This window comes from Ornithodoros turicata, chromosome 2 (genome assembly GCF_037126465.1).
Source record: "Ornithodoros turicata isolate Travis chromosome 2, ASM3712646v1, whole genome shotgun sequence".
Classification (NCBI taxonomy): Eukaryota; Metazoa; Arthropoda; class Arachnida; order Ixodida; family Argasidae; genus Ornithodoros; species Ornithodoros turicata.
In genome coordinates, this window is record NC_088202.1 from 130,475,657 (window position 1) to 130,496,976 (window position 21,320).

Sequence of the window (21,320 nt, forward strand, 5' to 3'; positions counted from 1 at the left end):
TTGTACTTTCCAAGTAAAGAACGCCCCATCGTCGTCAATCCAGAGCACCATGCCCGATAATTTGGTGGTAGGTTCAGAAATGTATTAGTGGGGTCTAGATGTTCACTAAAATCAGCAACACACAAAACCTGGTGCGAATTAAAATTGATATGGGCGGTAGTTACGATCCCGTAGCGTCCCCCACATGCTAGAACTGGATGTTCCTTTTTCCGTGGCAAGCTGGCGTACGCCGACATGCGGGTTTTCGCCGACTCTTTTTTCACATTCCGCAGGTGCAGCCGGATGAGATGCCTTCCCCTTGCTCGAATGAAGTTGACCAATTTCGGTGGGACACTCGTAGGCACGCCGTACCGTCATAGAAGTGGGCACTTTATCACCGGGAAACCACTCTGCGATAATAAAAGAACAAGAAACGTAGAAGTCAGGTAAGAAGTCAGTAACGTTTGAGCCGTGTGTTTGAGTCGTGTGTTTGTGTCGTCCCTCTGTGTGCTCAAGACTCCGCCTTTTACATTATGAAGTCCGGTAAGAAAATTATATGTGGTGACACAGGGATGCTATTATCGGCAGCAGCTGCTAGTGTAACGCTTAGAGAGAAGCTGATGTGGTGTGGCGACAGTCCCTTCTTGAATGCGAAATGAGGACCGGCAAGTACTTTGCTCATCTCAAGGCGACGATTATTTTCGTACCTTTCTTAAGTGTTACCAACAAAAATAGGGATGTGTTTTTAATGGATTGGGATATTTCCTGCGTGGGCCCTCGTCTACTACTTACACAAAAAAACGTTATCTTGACTTGGCAAAATTTCAAGTTGAATTAAGAAAATACAACTTCCCGCGAAAGAAGGCTAACTAAAGTAGTCCTAACTGGACAAAAGGGTGGCAAAAGTTCCCGGAAGGTGAATACCGTTGATATATTTAGGGCAAGTAGGTTTTGTATTGGAATTGATAACACGTTAAGGTGAAACATCCTGTACATTCCTCTTCCCGAGGGACGTCAGATATTTCCTCAGTACTAAGTAAAAAACAGAAACTAAGCCGAAGGCGGTATTTCATTTTGATAATGTATATTAACATCATTCATTGTTATTTCTCAAAAAACGGGATTCCTTTTTTTTTTATTGATGAGAGCAACCATTTCACACTTAACCGTCCATGGTATCTCGCGCTTAATCGTCCAGTGATAATAGTTCGTTTATCTATTGTCTTCACTGGTTGTGTTAATGAATGTCCTATATTTTTGACTGCCGCAAATTTTTCACTGTACATAACGACAATTTGTGCACACACTGGTGTTCACTAGTTTGTCGGACAAGAATAATAAGAAAAGAAAAGAAATGGAAAATATTTGCGCCGTAACTATGAAAGAGGGCTTCACCTAATGCACCGTCATTATGCAGCCAAAGCACGCTTTGCAAGCGAACATCCACATTGTCTTCTACATGAATTCTTACCGGAAACCTGCATTTTGCTGCCGTTGTCGTTGGGAGCGGTGAAGCTCCCCAATCATAATCAAAAATCAAGTTGTTGCTGTTTGTCGCAGTGGGTGAGTACCTTATCTTGTAATTCTACTAGGTACGTCTGGTTTACAGTAGCGGATGCAACTCGGCATTTACCTCTATTTTGCATAAGCATCACCAAGAAAAAAGAAGAAAGAAAAAGAAAAAGAGATGACCCCCCAAACGGTAACGCCACTGAACGTTACTCCGTTCACAAAAAAGAGATGGAACTTGGACATGCGTGTAGAATGTGTGTTTCACAGACGTTACACACGACTGAGTGCATCCGTTGTATAGGTGCGCTTTGTCGTAGTGGATACAGTGACGGGATATGAATGGGTGTTCCTAGAACACGGCGGCATGGGCGTAGCTAGAGGGGGCAACGGAGACCGTGCCCCACCCACTGTCATAATTTTTCTAAGATGTTATAATAATATGAACCTCTGAACATCCGCACACTTCGCAGTGTCCGTCTCTAGGAAAGGGGGTGAGGGGATGCATGTTTCGCCCTCCCCCACGGAAGCACTTTGCCTGCTTTGGAAAAAAATCCTCGGTGGGCACGCCCATGTGGGGATGACATACAATGTCATTATACGAGTACGTTAGATATTTGAATTCTATCACATGCAATGACCATGTAGCTCTTATGTACTTTGCGAATTTTCTGTAACATATTGCAAAAATGAAGACGTTCTATCGCTACAAGGGAAATGTGGACCAATGCGCATAGGAAGTAAATAGTGGTGAAAAACTTCCCTGTCTGCGCTGCTTGTCTGCAAGTGTAAGGGAAGACAGTGTCGAAGTTGAGGTGAAGTTGTCAAAGACATTGGTGTCGAAGTTGCATTGATGGTACAAAATGCATACAGTAATTATTTCACGCGTCGGTTAAATATGGCGAAACTGACGCTGTGAAACAACTTTAGGTACGCTTTCCCAGCGTTTAGTAGCAGAAGCACTGGAAGAAGCAGTAGCTAGGATGGCGACCTGCTGCACGGGCCACAGAGTAGGACTGCGGATAATTTCGACCGGCTGAGATTCTTTTGATGCGCGCCGGAAATCTCCGACACACAGTGCTGGAAGCAATGCCTACCTGTCCTACCTCCCTACTGTCCTCGGCTGGGATTGAACCCGCTATCTTGAGCACAGCAAGCCAACACGCTACCGACTGAGTTACCGCGGCTGGTAACAGAAGTAGAAGCATTCACGCTAAACGTTTCACATTATGTTTTACAATGCATTGATTTCAGTACGTTTCGTCTTCTCTGGCCGCCCTATGCCCACCAAAGTCTGAGGCTTTCGTCGGGAGGTATTGCCGTAGACGAACGGTCATTGAAAAATATGATGGAAAATCCAGCAAACGATAAGAAAATGTTAAGGGAAGAGCTTGAGTACGAGAGCCGCCGATATTTCGGACTGAAGAAAGTACTTTGAGCTTGAGGAACACTAGGAAAAATAATGCGATTTTATGGGCTACGTCTGTGTCTTTTGTCCAGTGTTCCTCAAGCTCAATGTACTTTCTTCGTTCACAAAGAAAACGAGCTAGCTTGCGTTCCCCTTCTTGCAACAATGCTTCGAACAACGACTGTTCGTCTTCTGGGTGCCCAGAGCAGCTGTACAGAGTACAGAAAATCCTTCAAGGGAAGAGTCCTGTTAGCACCATGTCTGGCCGTCTGAATAATGCGAAAACCACGCGCGATAGAACAGTCTTATTGAAACATAGACGGTAATAATTGCGTGCACTTCAATAGTTGAAAACAGCCACTGCCCGAGAAACAAAATGCGTCGTGGAGAAACCGAGAGTGCTGCAGAAACCGATATTTCACAGACCATACTGAAAAGCAGAACCGCATTTCTGCCACACTGGGGTGCGTGCAGTGAGGCGGAAGTCAAGCCGCGTTCTGTGACGTTGCTAAGCTAATTTCCGCCGCATTCTTTACGTACACGTCGCATCTGAGCATTCAAATTCCCGGTATTTAATAGCGGAAATTTCCGACATTGTTCGCTCTCGCAGAGACCCATTTTGCGGTTTGACATCGAGCAGACGGACGAGAAGCTTAAATGGAGAGCCTGTGGAATGCGAAATTAAAGACACGAAAAGAAAGGAACCTTAAATCGAAGAAATCGGGAGTAAGTGCTGGATGTGCGGAATGCATCGTTCCATTTCCGCGTGCGTGGTCAATGTTGGTTTTGCGGTCCTTACGCTCGAAATACATGTATTATTCTTGAATCTTTTGTAACTGTGACTTAAGGCAGCGCACTCTTGGGTCTCCTGGGAAAGTTCTAACGTTATACTAGTACCTGACGTTGTGCATAGGCATGTCATTGTGTGACTGTAGGGTCCGTATGAGGCATTGCTTTGTTTCAGATGGTTGGGGGGGGGATATGTTTATTAAGAAAAAAAGAAAGGAAAGACAGATGGTCAGGTCAGATAGTTGGATAGTATATAGAGAGCATGGGAAGGCACTGTACGAAAACGATACGATACAGGAAGTTATGAAATCGAAGCTTAGCGATATTGGTTAGGTTTGGTTTGGTTTTACGAAAAAATAAAATGGAGGTTTTGGCTTCACTGGTGTGAGGCCCGCAACTCCACAATACTTGTACCAGGGACTTTGGTGGAAAACTCCTGTAATGGTGATGCCAATGAAGAGGAGGAGGACTGGTGGTGGTGATGATGATGATGCAGTGTGATGCCACTCACTTCAGAGGAATTGGCTTATGTTTTCGGAACCGTTATCGTTCCCACTTTCACATAACTAACACTTTCTGACATAACTAAAACTCGCTAATAGGGAGTTTTAGGAGGACGTCGAAGTTTCAGGATAACGTTTCCGAAAACATGATAAGCCAATCGGCTGGTTCGTTTGGAGTGACTGACATCACATTGCCGATATCTGATTGGCTGACAGCGATACGGAGTCGGAATGCGGAGGGGGCCAAGGTCGTGCTGAAGACTGAGAGGTGGTGGGTTCGAATCCTACCGCCGGCTGTGCTCCTCTGAGGTTTTCCCTGGGTTTTCCGAATACTTCCCAGACGAATGTCGGCACAGTTCTCCCTGAAGTCAGCCCAGGACGCATACTAACCCACCTGTCTCCCACTCCTTCCTGCTGTCCTGTCTCCCATCTGTCCACCGCTCATAACCACAGTTGCTTCGTGGCGCTAGCACACAATTAAAAAAGCAACAAAAAAACCGTTGAAAGTGGTAAGCCAATGCGGGGATAACTTTAATGACGTTAATGCACGTAATGAATTGCAGATATGGGTCAAATGTAGGTGCAGAACTGCAGTGTGTTATGATGTAATCAAAAAAAGACGCTTGTACAAGGCAAGTACTTCGTCATCCTCCATTGATATTGCATCTAAATATAAAATCTGTTGCCAAGAGTACAAACGTGCCTTATCCGAGGGAAAACGTCGATTCTTCCATGATGTAATGCCGAAATTGCTGTCCACTAACCCCAGAAAGTTCTGGAGTTCACTTAGACCTACCACTAACACCCAAATTGTGCTACACGATACAGAAGGTAACACCATCTCAAATGACGGATGTGCAAACACCTTTAACAACGCGTTCTGTTCAGTGTTCACCAAAGAGGACAACGTTGCTCTCCTTACATTTGAACAATATGTATCATCATCCATGCCAGACCTCGTGATCTCTGTACCCGGCATTGTGAATATCGTTGAGGGTCTCAAATCAGCTGCTGCGCCAGGGCCCGATTTGATCAACCCCAAAGTGCTTAAAAGCACGAAGCTCATTAGTAGTGCATTTTTGTCTGCCATTTTTATACAATCTCTGTCTACCGGTACAGTACCTAAGGACTGGCGCTTGGCGAGGGTCATTCCGGTCTATAAAAGAGGTAGTCAGCAAGACCCCCTCAATTACCGTCCCATTTCCCTCACCTCTGTGCCCTGTAGGATTATGGAGCACATCATTTACTCGAACATTTCTGCTTTTCTCGAATCTAACTCGTACCTCATTCCACTTCAACACGGATTTCGTAAGGGTTACTCATGCGAGACACAGTTGGCTTGCTTCATACATGACATTAAGTGTAACATGGATAACCGCATACCAACCGATGCCATATTCTTAGATTTTTCCAAGGCCTTTGCCACTGTCTCACACTCCCTGCTTTTACATAAATTATCCCGTCTTGGCCTGCCTTCCAACTTGCTGGCGTGGATTGCGCACTTTCTTAAGGATCGACAGCAGTCGTGCTTTGTAAACTCGCAGGAGTCTTCCGAGCTCTGTCACTTCGGGCGTACCGCAAGGCTCGGTGCTCGGTCCTCTTCTTTTCCTCATTTTCATTAATGATCTTTCGTATAACGTATCTTCCCGCTTACGACTATTCGCTGACGATTTTGTTCTGTATCGTCATCTTCACTCCTCGTTAGACACTGCCATTCTACAGGAGGACCTCAGTGTCATTTCATCCTGGTGCACTGAATGGAAACTTCAGCTTAACGTAGGTAAATGCTGTTACGTGCCCTTCTCTCGTAGCACCCCCGTTCGATCAAACGTGTACGTCCTCTCCGGCACCCCCATTATTATGGCTTCGTAATACAAGTACCTAGGGGTGACTCTTTCTTCTGACCTATCTTCGAATGAGCACATTAAAAAATATCACATGCTCCGCTAATTGAACCCTTGGCTTCATTTGGCGCAACCTTAGGTTATCTCCTCCTTCTGTCCAACTGCAAGCTTACACCACCCTCGTACGACCGAAGCTGGAATATGCTGCCTCAATCTGGGATCCACACCAAGCATACCTTTGTGACATGTTAGAAGCAGTTCGGAATACAACCGCACGGTTTATGCTTAGCGATTACTCTTTTCACTCTAGCGTCACATCACTCAAACGTTCCCTCGACCTGGCACCACTTGCTTCGCGTCGTAAATTCTTCTGTCTTTGTCTTTTTCATAAGTTCATATATTCTCCACCATTGAGCAGCACATACATCTCACCTGCTTCACACATCTCTCGGCGTCGAGATCACCCTATGAAAGTACAGCTGCATGTCGCCCACACGTCATACTTCCTGGAATCTTTCTTGCCCCGCAGCAGCAAAGATTGGAATGACCTTCCCAAAGCCTTGGCCATTATCGATAATACAGACACATTTCGAAATCATCTACGTACATTTATGTTCTCCTGATGTTTGCTGTGCATCACTTCATTTTTTCTGTATGCCAACCATGTACCCTCATGTAATGCCCGCAAGGGCCCTTGAGGTATTATTAATAAACAATAAATAAATAAATAAATTATACTTGAGAGGATAACGCGATATGAGGTTTGGCGTGAAATAGTCCCACGATGTGAAAGCGAAGGAACCGCGAGCTCGCAGTTGGTCTCTCAATGAGTTTGAAGGTCGCACAACACGGCAACCGTCCACCTTCCACCAGCATATCCTTTTAGTTGGCCATAAACACGAGCTTCCTGCGCGGGACACATGGACACTTTGCGACAACTGATACTTTTTTTTCTTTTCTCTTTTTGAGTGTCTTACACCGGCCAGGACAATGTTATCACATTAAACGTACATGACACAGCTTTTTTTTTTTCATCTTATAGTCGTCTGAAAGGTTGAAGGGTCTGCGTAATACCGGTCTCCTCAGCAGCTTGTGACATCGTGGGGGGACGGCTGAAGACCTCTGACCCCACATCCGCCTTACTCAAACTACCCCAGGGATAACCGATAAGGAATTTTTTAGCAAGGAATAGCGAACCCTCATTTCTTGCTGACTTTAGCTGTCAAAATAAATACCCCCCCTCCCCCCAAAGAATCCTGCTGCATTCTTACTTACCCTTATGGTAATATTGAAAGACCAAAAATTTTAAATTTTCAGCACCATCTAGCATGCAACATATCTACATACCGTGTTCTGATATGAAAACAGCAAAACAGCAAAAACCTCCTTTAGCGTTAGGTAATGATTAAAGGCTCCTGAGGGTTTCGAGTTTATTTCCACGAAATAAAAAAAAAAGAAGAAAGCAATTTATATCGGACACATCTGTTTTGCAATTATATCGGACACAGAGGACGCATCACTCTTAGAAAAAAGGTGGCCAATGTTATACCTTTTACGGCAGTAATGGCTTACCACAAATGTTCGTCCACAAATGTGTGAAGTTTCATCCATTTGCCAGGGTGGTACTGTTCAACCCTGAACGTGGGTCCTAACTTTATCGCCCTGGGTGTCAAATTTATACCCTCCAGGTGTACAAATGGATCGTCCGAGGGCCTATAAGGTTTGAGCTGTTAACAGTACGACTTCGTCAAATATGCTAATAGTAGAGATGGGACGAATCCAGAATTTTACGAATCCGAATCCGGATCCAAATCCGGATCCGAATCCAAGGAAGGTTCTGCGAATACACGAATCTTACGAATCTCGAATCTTTCGAATCTTTTCTTTAAAAACTGTTCAAAACGCTAAGAAAAAAAAAACTTATAGTGAAAAGTGTTTTGAAGCAGAATATGATACATTTGTTTAATGAGAGAAAAAAAAAACACACACAAAACAGTTTTGGGAGAAAATATACCCATATACAGTGAACCCTCGTTAATATGACCACCACCGTTCCCGCAGATTTTGGTCATAAAGCGAATTGTCATACGAAGAAGAAACGCACAATCCGCTGACCTCCGAGCAGAGTTGTGCCTAACTCGTTACAAGTAGCTCGTTACTTAGTAACGGTTACGTTTTTTGGTAACGAAGTAACGATTCAGTTACTTTTTAAAAAATGGTAATAGTAACGGAATCAGTTACAAAAATTGGTAACTCGTTACTGACGTTACTCGTTCCTTTTCTTCAGCGCGGGGGAGCACATTTCGGCACACCGTATGGCGCAGTGCAAGCAGATTTGACCTGCGTGACCCACGACCACGTATTATTGCAGTCCCTCGCTGGATGTGTTGTTGTCTTTTCTCTTGTTTCCGTAATCTCCGACCGTCACCGCGCATTTCGACTTCTAGCCTTTTCTTGTCTTTGCTAAGCTTCTGAGAGCCTTAAATTATGACGCAGCCCGTCGTCTGTTTTGGAAACCGTTGGTGATCGGTGGCACTAAAACCGGTGTTTCTTCTCTTGTGTTTTTATAACCTCCGATCACCCCCACTTCGGACAGCAGGGAGAAGGTCCAGGCAAACTGATATAGACTCGTGGTAACGGGCGGAGAAACACGGAACACGAATTCGGGTATCAGCTTCTTCTGAAGTGTAATTCCTCATTAATAAAGAGTTGAAGGCAAGTGACGGCATATTTGTTGGCTCCTTCAAATAAGCGGCGGTAACGTAAAAGTAACTCGTTACCTGTGAGTAACGAGAACTCGTTACATTTGTATGTTGGTAACGAGTAACGTATTTACTTTTTTCTGAAGTAACGGGTAACGGTATTTAGTTCCTTTTTTTTTTTTTTTTTTTTTTTGTAACGGGCACAAGTCTGCCTCAGAGACCGCTTCGTTCCGGCCATTCTTAGGTGCGCAGCAGCAGCACAGTGTGTCCAGATCTCGTGGTCACTGCTGTTTTAAGCACTACAGTGCCTTGGCAGTCCGAAAAGCGCTGAGTAATTCTGAGGTCAACAACATCCGGAGTCATCCCAACCCTTGCTGCCCTACCTCAACACGTGACGGGACTACTCCGCGGGTCATGTGACGTGGTCGTAATAACGAGGATATAATACCTGTGTTTGACCCTACTTGTGACAAAAATCTCAGTCATAGTGCGATAAGCGAATTGTCGTACTAACGAGATAGATTTACATGGCGGCGGAACAGTTCCCGAGAAAAACTGTCATAAAGTGAGTTATTATCCAGGGTTCACTGTAGTTCATTTATTTAACATATTGTTCACAGACTACAAGAAATAAATAAATTCTCGAGCCCGAAATTATTTCCATAAAGCTAAAGCAACAATCAAAAGCAAAAAGCATATTACTTTTAAATTTGTAATGAGAGTTCCTGCTTGAACTGTTTCAGTCCAGAACAATACAAACAAACAAACAAGAAGACACCCGTCGGCCAATGAGGCTTTTGGCGGACTCCGGAGGCGCCAATTTCAAAAAGAAAGGAACAAACGTGGTTGGTGGATTCGAAAGATTCCATTCGCCGTTTTGGCCACTATGATTCGGATTCCCAAATCTCTAATCCCTGCCTAGGATTCGTGAATTCGAGGGTTCGCGGATTCCGTTGGCACATCCCTAGCTAATAGTGTATGTTTTGTTGCTGTTGTCTCATTTTGTTTGTTTGTTTTTACGTTTTTAGCGTGATCCATGCATCCGTAATTAACGCTTTTTTAAGCGGCCTTAACTTATCAGTGAAATCTTTGTATATGGGGTATTAAGGATAATAAAACGCAGGCAAATATTAACCGCGCTTACAAACACGCAAACGTCGCGCGCAAGGCCGCACGCGCATAGTACCCCAAGCAGCACAATGTACTGAAAGTCGAGTGCAATAGGGGTGGACTGGTAGGTGGAAGGCCTTGAACATACTCGTGAAGCTAAAGAGCGCTGATAAGACACATACCGACCACCCCCATTGCACTCGAGTTTCAGTGCATTGTGCTGCTTGGGACAGCTGTTATACCGAAATCTCGTGCCGAATACTGCTACATAATCACAAACGTGTGTATATTGTCATCGTGAATCTCGAACGTGGGAGCAATTTTCCGCTGATGAAATCTCTTAGTGGCGTCATCAGTAGCTTTGTCAGAGCTTTCCACTGGAGCAGCGTTGGAGATAGCAGGACGTGCAGAAACACTACCGAAGCTACTGAGGACACCAGCTGAGGAATCCCCCTCAACATTCGTTCAAGCGGGTTTATAGGCCGAGTCTTCGCAAATTCTGAGGTACTCTTCGTCTGACAAGCGACTTTGCAAGTGAGGGTTGGGAGATTTTCTCGTCGTAAAGGAAAATATGCCGCTATCTACTTAAATTACTCCTCGGGTACGATGATACTGTCTCTCCAGGAAGTTATCGTTGTGTCATGTAATAAACTTGTGTACCCTGGCTGGTAAATGGGCTCCGTGCGTTTGTTGTCGACCGAAAGGTGGCTCCGCAATTGAGGAGGTAAACAGTCTCGTTGGTTATACCCTTTCACAAGGGAGCGCCGCAGCCGGGGTGCTTATAGACAGCATGAATGCCTAGCTCCCTCTGTGTACACAGAGGGAGCTAGATTTCAGGCACCCTCGGTGATAAGAGAGCCGGTTACCACCTTTTCAAGCCCCCCCCCCCCCCCCTCCTCTTTTTTTTTTTCTAATTGTGCACTGCCGCTTCCAAATTAAGTGCGCGAATTTCCAGTAGACTGACTGGTACACAAAACGCAAGAACAATAGTGAAAACAAGTAGCAAAGAAAATGCTTCGAGCGTCAGCTCTTTCTCCGTCTCCGTCTTTTTTCATCTGAGGAAGACAGAGAAGAGGAAGCTGTATGTTCGAAACATTCTCTTTAATTTTTTTTGTTCAGTTTTTTGGCACACCAGTCTCTTGTTCTTACGCTCTTGTCTCCAATCTAACTCAACGGGATCACTTCCTAAACGCGCATGCCACATTTGACTACTGCAAAACAAAAACTGGAATAAATGGCATACTTCAGCCGAGGACTTAACAGGGCCAGTTCATGCAAGAGGACTAAAACTGGTGGTGTTTATAAACATACAAAAAATAACTGTTGTGTCACATCACGATAATGAGGCTGCGCATAGGCAGCATCTAAGCTCTTTTCGCACCTCTTTCGTCTCCAGTTCCAGGCTGAGCCGTCCATTAGCAGTGTTCCTCCTCTCATGGTGATGTTTCTCAAATGAGGCACCTTTCTAGGGCAAACTTGTACACACGGTGAAATCTTAAAAATACGGTGGAAGCGCCACCAACAAATATATGCCGACCAATGACTTGGATTGTTTCATCGCTGGGGTGCAGTACCTTACCCCTTTACATGTAAGACGTTAGATGAGGGATATGGATTGAAATTAGTGAAGTCGAGTCGTTCACGGAACAGATGAGGTGTACTCGTGTGGCTGCTCCGTACACAGGAAAGAGAGGATGATACGAATAAAAGAACAGCGAGGGTCATTTGGCACACAGAGTATGGCACTAAAGCATCTGAAGCAAACCTGTGGTCGTCAGGAACTTGATAATTATTTGCAGAATTTGACCACAAATTTGTGGTCACATAAAATTCTGCAGAACTTGTATAGGCGAGGGTCTATACAATTGCAGCCACGTCGAATGGCTTCATGCTGACACTAATCAACTGAACACGAAGTATCGACCGCCCCGTTTCGTAGAGCTCACTATCTGAAAGGACATGCTAACGGTACGACACATTTCGATCCTATAATGTGGCACATCGATATCCTTCGCTAATAACAGTAACGGCGAAGACTTAACTACGCCGCCGTAAACGGCAGACTACAGCACACAATGCACAGACTCTACAAAATCTGTGTTTTTCATGCTGCAACGCTTTCGTAATACTCCTCATGTCACGTGGCACGTCTTCCGAGTGAAATGAGTTCCAATCTGCAATAACGACCTGACCTTGCCCTAGGAAGAAAAAGGAAAGAGGTCCCGTCGTCTGAGGAGTCGTTGAGATTATAGGGGTTCGCTGACAACTGCGCAGGATAAATCGCCATTCCGCAGATGGGGGAGACGCCGTGCTCTGCCCCGCATTTGCAGTCAGCCACCACCTTGGCGGCCGATTCATCCATTATGGCCGGCCGAAATGAACTGCGGACTTCCTTCTTGCTCCCTCGGAAGATAAAATATTTTACCGCCCTTTGTTTCTCGGTTGATGCGAAGCACTTCCAGACCCCTGGCGCACATTCTCTGTACTGCTGCTCCTCCACTGTCAGACTGTAGTATGCTTCATCTATTCGATGGAATGGGGAGGCGAATGGTTTCTTTTCCGATTCCTTCCCTTCGGGATCAGTCTTGGAGCCGCGTATAGAAGGGTGCTCGTGAAAGAAAGATCGTATCGCGATCAAACCTAGCGTGTATGGGACGGAACTACTTAAAGGTTGCTCTCTTGAAAGTTTGTCATATGCGTGTTCATAAGAGCATTGGTGTCTCACTTCAAACTCCTACATAAATTTTTATAGGTTCACACGTGGGCACTATTCTTCTCGCTACGAGAGCTATATGATGCCAAAACCGTGACGTTAGCCTGTCAGTTCCCGAAATTACTTTCTACGTCATCCTGCACTGCAATATGCAATGCCTATACATATCTGTCTCTGTCGTGTGGATGAGTTGTGTGTTCGTTTACTCTTGAACCTTTTTTTGATTCCATGTTAGCACCGCGAAGCAACTGTGGCTATGAGCGGCGTATAGATGTGGACAGATGGAGAGAGGGCAGCAGGAAGGGTGGAGAACGGGTGGGGGGTTTAGAGCCGACCTCGGGATGAACTGTGCCGACATTCGTCTGAAAAGTCTTCGGAAAAACCTCAAACAGCACCAATGATGGTAGGATTCGAACCCACATCCTCTCAGTCTTCAGCACGCCTTAGCCCACTCGGCCATGCCGCTGGTACTCTTGAATAACAAGGAGTTGATGGTGGAGAGGCAGATCACCAGCCGGTAATAAAAACAGCGCAAAGTGAAACTTTTGCGCCTCTTTCAATGATAAAAGAGCGATCCTCCTTATGGTAGACACCAGAAAGGCCTTTCCCATGACATTGAAGCAGTCAGAAACCCCGATTCCTCAGTACAACGATCAGTTGGCCTATAGTTGTATTGTTGCTATGTGTTATTCTGACTTCACACACATGACTATGCTACTGTCTTCTGAACCGTTGTATCTTGCATATTGCTCAGTGGTGTTCCTATTCCATCAAGGTTAACTCTCCACTCCGTCATGTCATGCCTAACCGGGAGTATTGACGTAGTGTAAAAAATAAAATAATAAAATAAAATGAAAATACTGGTCCTTACGATGACCCAAAGAACAACATGAATGAAATTACTCGTCGCATCTACCGCCCTTTGGTCACAACGGTACGCACTATACACCGACTTCTCCTAAGTGCAGGAGGAAATAGGTGATTTTATGGCTGAATAGCTGGCATATATTTTTGTTGATGCATAACAAAAGTCCAGAAAAATATTTCAAAGCAGCTAAACCAAGAGGACGGAACTATCCTTTAAGTTTTAAACCGCGATTTGTTTTTACCTAAGTATCTTTGTTTGTTTACCTTTGATTGTCCCTGTTATTATCTACCTTTTATGTCGTTGTTTCTACGCTGTATCCAACACGGGACGTTTCAAGCGAACATTACCAACCAAGAACAGGGGGGCACGTTCTTTATCTTTTGCCAGAGTTTCATATGGTATCTTTCATGCATGCGCAGCATCGCCAGCTCAGATATGCAAACAACGTTCGCAAATTAATATGCACGCATTGCTGCATGGGACAGTTACGGATCAGCCTAATAACGGTAGTACTTACAAATGGTACCGCGATTATATGCATTTAACGCACTGGTAAATATTAGGAAGAAATATAGTAAATAAAGTGTCCCTCTATCATGTCAATTGCGGGAATCCTCATTCTGTATTTGCGCCTAACTCTGTCAGGTCGAGTAAATATGTAGGATCGCTAGAGATTAGCTTGGCCATTGCACAACTTCTGTCTCTGAAACGCAGCCGGAACATGCCACTCGGGTAAATAGAGAACTCCTTAGGGGCATCCAAGTCCTTTGACTTAAGAACGTCGAAGACGGGAAGTCGTGCATGATACGGTATATGTAATTACCCATTCGTTATGTCTAAGATCAGCAGAGGGTTTTACTGAAGCGGTGTTGATACCGCGCGTTTTCCTCTCCTTCCTGTCGTGTCTTCAGCATCGTGAACTGGCTCGTCGGTACTAACTGTGGAAGGCCTGTCTTCCAATGCTATTTTTAATGATGACTGTAAAAGAAAATGTGTTGTGAGCATAGCTCGTAATTAACAAGCTACATACTTTTCAAAGCTTGTTTATTGTGTCGCACCTCGAGCACGCACCAGTATAGTTAGCGAATTTTAGTGGATAGCTCACGATAACGCGGCTCCGGAGACATGATAAACCAGTCGTGATCCCCCTTTAAAGTGATTGACATCACATTGCTGATCTTCGATTCAGGAGCTTCCTTTATCCTATCGTTTTCGTAGAGTGCCTCTGAACTCTGTAGTGACCTGATGCGCTTGCCGTTTCCAGCTTCTGCGTTCACTCAATAGTGGGTCTTAGTGCATCGTACGTTATCGCCTTTGCTACGTAAGGGATAGCGTTTGTTGTTCTGCACACGCACAAAACATAAAGAGAGCTTCGCGCAGAGCGCAGAATCACCACGCTATCCCTTACGTACGCAAAGGCAATAACGTACGATTCACTAAAATTCGCTGATAACAGTCGTAATGTCTTGATGACGTCAAACGTAGGTGATAGGAAACGTAGCGTCTTCTCCAAATTTTTGAGTTCGTTATAAAATTATCAAAACATTGCACGTCTTGTGGAGACGTCTCAATTCCTGAATACGAATGTAAAAGTAAAGAGGGAATTAAGAAAAATATAAAGTCAGCTCACCATCGTCACGAGAAGAGGATGATGAGCCGAAATGCCCGACTTTCTATCTGTTCATGTAGTTCATAATCACTTATTGTTGTTATTGACGACAAACGCCGTTTCTTGGATTGTGTTAAGGTGCGCTTTTTACCCTTTTGAGCAGTCATCTGAAAATGATGATACCTCTACCTTTTCTCTCCCTTTGCTGAGATGGTTAGGATGGTACACATTATGGCGAACATTCGTTTCCCGCGTTAAAAAGTGTGGATGCAGGGTCTACGTGTCCTTGTCCCATCATCATTCATGTTGTTGTTGTTGTTGTTGTGTACGAGTCTCTCAGAAAGATATAAACTAAAGGTGGAAACGCGAACCTTTGAGCGGGAGCGTGACTTCACCTACCGCATTGTTGCAACGCAGTCAAAGCACGCTTTACAGGCGACCGACTCTGCTAAACGGCTCGACTTTCCCTCTACCTATGGTGTGACCGGACTGCTGCATTTTACATCTCTGGTACTGCGTTCGTGTGACATCCTGAACCCGCATTCGCTGTCGGTCTTAGCTTTATGCAGCATATACAGGGTGTCTTTTTTTTTAGATACAGATTTTTCATTAAAAAACTAAGGGCATCCTGTTTTTCACTTCTATCATCTCTGGGCCGGCGGACGCACTTGTGGCCATCTGTTGCTCAACCGTCGAATGAATAGTTACCTAAAAATCGTTAATTAATTTTTAATTATAAAAGCTACGAAGTTGTCTTAATGAGAACGTCTTTTCTTCACCCCCAGTGTGAGAGGGTGAAAGAGCCACTATCGCCTCTTGAGCGCTGTACTCCCCGCGTTCCAGGTAGCCGCAGTTTCGGTTTCCCAATTTCAATAACTGTCGCTTTTTTTGCTATCACTTTGTGGGCTGGGCTTGCGACCTCCTTTCGTCGGACTGACAACGATTCCGCAAAAAAAAAAAAAAATCAAGCGCTACGGTGCCGCCTTGGTGCCCCGAAAAGCATGATGTTCGACTATTTTTTTTTCGATGGGATAGCCCCTCAATATCCCTGGCAATTATCATGAATTTGAGTAAATTCGGCACGGTCTTCACATTGGTGGGGTAAAAAAGTGACTTTTACTTGGCAAATTTCTTAGTTCATTTCGAAAAATTGACATAGTTAAACTTACGTTACGTTACATGACATTGACATCAGGGGGTGGCAAAACGCTAGTAAGAACAAATGCCGTTGACCGCATGATTGTAGATGGTGTAGATTTTTTTATAATAATTCAATTACACATCTTCTGCGACACCCTGTATCTAGGCAAAAGAAAACACAATCCTTAAACTATAGCCACAAATCATTTACAGCCGTAGTCTTCCAGCGCTGCTCAATCTCAGATTAGGAACTTTCTAAATGTAACAGAATGCGGTTATCGTTTGCAGCCCGATAATTCTTGACTAGTCGATAATGAGGCATTTGACACCCTGTTCAGAACATACATATCTTAAAAGAACAATGTCATGGCCAGAAATACCATCTGTTATTGACACCTGCACGTTTTCAATAGAGCTAGACACAAACACCAAATCAAGAATCGAGCTGGCAAGTGAAGCTTGGGCGGACCTCGTTGCGCCCTCAACCATCTGAACAATGTTATACTGGAATGCTCTTTCGAACATACGTTCGGCCTTTCGCTTATCAGGACCCAGAGAGACCAAGTCGGTCCAGCGTATGTCTGGAAGATTAAAATCACCCATGAGATATTATTCTGTCGTGTTGCCTAGTGTGCGGCTACATGTATGTAGTCTTCAAGGGAAGTTAGGAACGTTCACGGGGAATTAGGAGGTCGATATGCAACTAGAGATGCGAAGCCCCGAAGAAAACCTGAAAGTTTTGTGGAAAAACCAGTTTCTTTTTCCGTTTTTTTTTCCTCGTCTCCGGAAAAATTGCCCAAAATTTCCAGGCGACAAAATTCAAAAATATAAAGTTTCGTGCCTTTGATGCGTTCCAATCCGCCAACAGCCACCAACTTAGAGCTCCGTCTGGCCGCCCCAAGCGATCGCCATCGCGTTCACGTGTTGTCTGAGTTCTGTTCGGAGTGGACGGGTTGTTCTAATTACCTATCGCTGAGTAGACGGCAGTCTCATGGGACGCTCTGCTCTCCATTTATGTCTAAAGGATGAACGCTCCTAAAGCTTCCAGCTCATTGTATGCTGTACGTGGATTAGCCAACAATGCTGCGATTCAATTTTAAATCCAATAGAGACGTAGCAACCACGTTCGTTTCCATTATTTCTAATTTTAACCCCCCCCCCCCAAAAAAAAGAAACTGTTGTTTTTTTTTGAGCGATTCAAAATTTCCGGAAATTTTGGATCTCTATACACAACACCAACAATAAGAGTTGTTTGCACAATGTTAGTTTTGAACCACAATGATTCAGGCGGCAATGGTGTCGATAGCAATTGACAGCGTAAGCAATTTTTACAGGCGAGTGTCACTCCACGCCTGCGAGAACCATCACGGTCATTACGAAGTATATCTTGTAATCTGGGGGGATTACATCCGAATCAGCTATATCCGGGCGCAACCAGGTCTCTGTCAAAGCAACCACGTGAGGATTGTGACACGATAAGAAATGCTCAAAACACGTTACTTAACCCGTTAATTCAGTATACTTCCAGCATTTATATTTAAAAAGCGATATTTTTTTGGCAGGTTACATGCACGTCATGTTACACATGTGTTAATTTCACCAGCGCCGTGTGAAACGGGGAACATATTTATATATAGGGTTGCCACCTTTCGTAGTGAAAAATACTGGCTGAGGGAGAGGAGGTGGAATAGAGGGAAAGGAGGAAAGGCTCGCGGGAAAGGGAAGTGGGTGCGGGGTGGAAGAGCACGCACAGAAAACGAGAGAGAGAGAGAGAGCTCAAGCCAATACGAGGAAACGTGTTCCTGTGTTCCATGATAGGCAAGCCTGAGCTCAGGCTTGCCTATCATGGAATTTATCCACCAGCTAGCCCGCATTTACGCCATTCTGTCAGTGTTCCTGTGTGTAATAATAATAATGAATAACTAAGAAAACAACTGGTGACTGCGCGGAGTTGGGTCTGTGCTCCAGATTTATTCAAGCTGTAGTGGAATGTTGAAGGGAAAATCCCGCAAAAGCCCCTATGAAAGGTCTTGAGCCACAAATACCGACAAAAGGCTGCCGGTATCACATTCCTACCGGCAAACGGCAGAGCGAGCAAATAACCGGCCCTGCCCGTATAATACCGGCCTGGTGGCAACCCTATTTATATATATAAATGTGTTCCCAAAAAGTCAGAATTCTGCGAACACTCTGGCGACATTTTCTGCTTACTCTGACGCATGTTCTTCTATCTCTTTCTCTCTGTTCGTATATGGAAGACTAATAAGCAGGAAAAGCGGGTACTACCGATAACTACAGTCGAAAGCACTTTCCGACACCATAACAGACCGTGTGTGCGCAAGAAACGAACACTCGCAGCACTTACCTCCAAAATACCTCCACAATAAAATTTTCTGGAACGTCTCGAGGCAGGACTAGAAATCTTGTCCTCGCCTTTCTCGAAACGTTTTAACGCCTTTCCGTTCTCGCCGCTTCACGTTTTATTTTTCTTTACATCGAGCGTTTTAGTAAAGCGGAAACTTCAATAGATTTCGTCTGCTTTCATGCTGTCTCACAAAACAGACTGGAAGAAAAGATGTTTCTACATCTCAGCCTCAAAATATTGGAGAGCATCCGCGATCCCTGACATCTGCAACGACAGCTTTTGTGTTGGCCATGTCAATACTTCAGCTGTCTGTAGATAAGTCGAACAAAGATGGAACACGTTTCCTACTGGGAGGGCACGTGAAGAAAACAATGCTATACGGTCAGTGGAAAGAAGCTGGGAATGTAGCGCTAGTTTATCAAAGCGAAAATGTACTGCCGCCAATTTCTTAGCTGTGGACCTTCAGTTCTGGCTTTTATCAACCGTGGAGTTGTTCTTCGTTAGCGAACAACAGATACACGCAATGACGATATGAGCGGTTCGTTGAGTCCCATCGTTGTATTTTGTCTACGGTCATTGGAACTATTAAATCATTTTCAATTCAATTTAATTCAATTTAATTATTTATTTTGTTTATGCTGGTATAAACATAATGGTGGAGTGCTACCAAAAAGCAGCAGGAGCTGCTTGCCTAGGGCAGCGCCCCTTTATACACTTGGTGCCAAACAGCAGCGCAGTTGTTTATGACATACATATGCAATAATCCAAGCAGCATATTAAACCAAGGCCAAATGATATAATGTTAGAACGCAGATTGGAATGCCATACATTAACATGCGCTCATACATACAGTGAGCAATCATCCACAATCTTACAATCAACGCAGAACCATCTTGCAATAACTGGGTGATACAGGAATGGGGCAAATCGGTCAACACAGATAAACATCGCGGAGTTTTCTTGGGGACATAGAAAAAAATATCTGTAATCGACGCTAAAAAGGCGTTCAAAGTATTTTGCAATCAATTTGGCTGCAGTATGGTTAGTGACTGTTTGCCGTACACTTTTGCCGTAGTGCCACTATGGGGAGGTATTTGCAAGAGATTTGATTGTATGGTGAGTCATATGAGCGAGTCGTATGACAGTCGTATGACAGTCGTATGGGAGTTTTGTGTAAATTGTACAAGAAGAGCCACGAGTTGTATAAATGATTGATAGATTAATAATTTGACCGATTTCGGAAGCTTATAACGATACTTGATCGTGATGCCGCATGCTTTTGCCACTTTGCCGGAGATGAAAACCACGTGAGCTTCCCAAGATAAATTGGCTGAGAATAACACTCCTAATAATTTAGCAGGATTGACAAGTTCAATATGCTGATTTTCTAACACGACATCCACAGGACAGGGTGTGGGTTTATTTTTCGCTTTGTATAGCTCTGCTTTTTGCTTTTCAGTGTTGATGTGAATACCATTATTTTCCGTCCATTCTTTAACTGAAGAGAAGCACCATTGGTATGTTCCACGATAATCCATGATAGGCAAGTCTGAGCGATGGGCAAGACACGTAAACAAACACCAACTCGAAGGCTGAAAACCAGCAAGACGTTTTATGTAGCATGTTATGTTTATGTATGAAGTATGTTCCACCAATAACAACAATAACAACAAATAAATCGTGACTATGACAAGGGGTGATTCACCGATGCAGAGCAGTACACTACCCCATTACACGCGAAGCATCAGATGTCAGATATGAGAATGAAGTTAGTTATGTGGTGGTGGTGGTGGTGGTGAATAGAGCTCGCCGGTTGTCGGCCTCACAAAGGTCAAACGTCACGACTGACCCCCCGGCATATGCCTAAAAGCGTCTGAGCGTTATGTACAAGCACAACAATTGAGCTGTCCTCTACTGACTGTGCTACGCCGTTCATAAGGAAGATGAAGAAAAAAAAAACACGCATGAAAGAAGCACAAGTTGCTAGTTGTCGCCTAAAAAGTATATAGTAATGTCATCTGCGTAAAAACAAAGAACAAGTCCGTAGCAATTACAATATTTATATATTTATGTAGACATTAAGCAAGAGAGGCCCGAGTGTACTACCCTGAGGTGTATCAAAAGTTAGTTTAAGTAGTGTTGAAGAATGGCGGCCTAGTGAAACGGTCACATCGATTTATCACATCACCATCACCGTAACGCTCGAGCATTTGCAAAAGCAACGAATGTTCGGTGAATTCAATGGCTTATTGAAAAATCAAGATAAACTGCAAGAGTAAATAGCCCTTTTTCTACGTTCTGAATCATTAGCTCCTTCTGGGCCAATAACGCAAGTTCAGTTGAGCGGAGTTTAGAGAAGCCGAATTGACAGCTAGTCATTACAGAGCATTTTGAAAAGAAAGCTTCAAGACGGAGTTGAAGAAGCGCTTGGAAAATACCGGTAGTAAAGGCATGGGCCTATAATTTTTGAAAATGTTTTCATCATCAGCTTTATGTGCTTCATGGAAAACGACTACTTTGGCAACTTGCATCTCGGTTAGAAAGATGCCACTTTTTACTCGACTCATGCATTAGTTGGACCACGCTTGTTCATTCATGCCTCCTATTTATGCGTTTTGGAGTAGCCTGACATCTCCATAATTATTTATTTTTAATCAATCAATCAATCAATCAATAAACCAGCCAACAAATCATGTATTAACAAATTTTGGGAGTGTAATTGAAAGTTGGTTAAGAAACTCTCGTATACGATCGAGGAGGATCACGTACATACTTCATTTG

General features: G+C 44.1%; 1 protein-coding gene across 1 annotated transcript in view; it reads left to right on the forward strand.

The window, feature by feature from the left end:
* Window positions 1–278: 278 nt before the first annotated feature.
* LOC135386138 (muscarinic acetylcholine receptor M2-like) overlaps window positions 279–21,320 on the forward strand; it is a 364,606-nt gene continuing 343,564 nt past the window's right edge. The window contains exon 1 of the mRNA XM_064615899.1: window positions 279–425. The gene's annotated coding sequence lies outside the window, so the exon portion shown is untranslated. The remainder of the gene's footprint in view (window positions 426–21,320) is intronic.